Here is a 1491-nt window from a genome sequence, read left to right on the forward strand (position 1 = left end):
CATGATCAGAGCATGGAGCTGGCAGGACCCTGCCTGTATCCCCGAGTCTTAGCTGCGTCCCCGTCCCCGCGGGGTCATGTCCCGGGGTCACGTCCCCTCCGTGTGTTGTGAGACCCATGCGCCCTGAACAGGGACCCCGGCTTCCCCTGGACCCTGCCCACACCCCAGCCTCCTGGGGACGCAGCCAAGCAAAGGGTGATGGTGCCCGTGGGCGGAGCCCTTGACAGGCCTCTGTCCCGTAGAGAAAATTAGGAGCCTGTCGGAGGTCACCGCTGTCTTTCTGAACGTGGAGCGGATGTCCATGCCCACAAAGGTACCGGGGTACGCGGGGTGCTGCCCACTCCCTGGGCTGGGACCTGGGGTCAGCCCCCCAGAGGGACAGTGTCTGCCCCCCTCACCTGAGGTCTGGGGATGGGGTGAGCTCCTTTTTTATGTTTTTACTGGAGGCCCCATGTGCACTGGGGGGGGGTCCCTCGTAGGCCCACTCCCCATGGAGCCCTGACAACCAGGGGGCAGCTCCTGCGTTGAGCATCTGCCCCTGGTGGTCAGTGCACGTCATAGCGATCACTTGTCCCACCATTGGGTTGATTTGCATATTAACCTTTAATTATACAGGATTGATTTGAGAGATAGGAAGGGAGAGAAACATCCATGAGGAGAGAATCATGGACCGGCCGCCTCCTGTATGCCCCCCACTGGGGATCGAGCCCACAACCCAGGCCTGTGCCCTTGACCGGGAATCGAACCTGGGACCCTTCAGTCCACAGTCTGACGCTCTATCCACTGAGCCACACCGGCCGGGTTCTCTCCTTTTCTAGAAAGAACTGGAGGCCGCCTGGCGCGTGCAGGTGTTCGACCGGTTCACCGTGGTCCTGCACATCTTCCGCTGCAACGCCCGGACCAAGGAGGCGCGGCTGCAGGTGGCCCTGGCCGAACTGCCCCTCCTCAGGTACCGGGCACCGGACCGGTGTCGCAACAAACGGAGCCCCCTTCCTTTTTTCTTTTCGTAAAAAAAAATATATTGATTTCAGAGAGGAAGGGAGAGGGGGAGAGAGAAGCGTCAGTGATGAGAGAGAATCATGGACCGGCTGCCTCCTGCACGCCCCCTGCTGGGGATCGAGCCCGCAACCCGGGCCTGTGCCCTGGACCGGGAATCGAACCTGTGACCTCCTGGTTCCTCGGTCCATGCTGAACCCCTGAGCTAAGCTAAGGGGCGGGGCATTCATGATGGACTCCATAGGGCGGGGCTTGAGGGGAAGGGATGCAGAGGGTTGGAACTCAGGGCCAGAGCAGAGGGGGCGTGGCCTTTTGGGGGCACAGAGGGAGCGTGGCCTCAGAGGCTGGAACCAATGGGGCAGGGAGCAGGGGGCATGGCCTCAGGGACTAGAACAGAGGGGGCGTGGCCTCAGAGGCTGGAACCAATGGGTGGGGCGCTGAGGGGGCGGGGCCTCAGGGGCTGGAACTAATGGGGCGGGAGCTGAGGGGCGGGGC

This window comes from Myotis davidii, unplaced genomic scaffold (genome assembly GCF_000327345.1).
Source record: "Myotis davidii unplaced genomic scaffold, ASM32734v1 scaffold1309, whole genome shotgun sequence".
Taxonomy (NCBI): Eukaryota; Metazoa; Chordata; class Mammalia; order Chiroptera; family Vespertilionidae; genus Myotis; species Myotis davidii.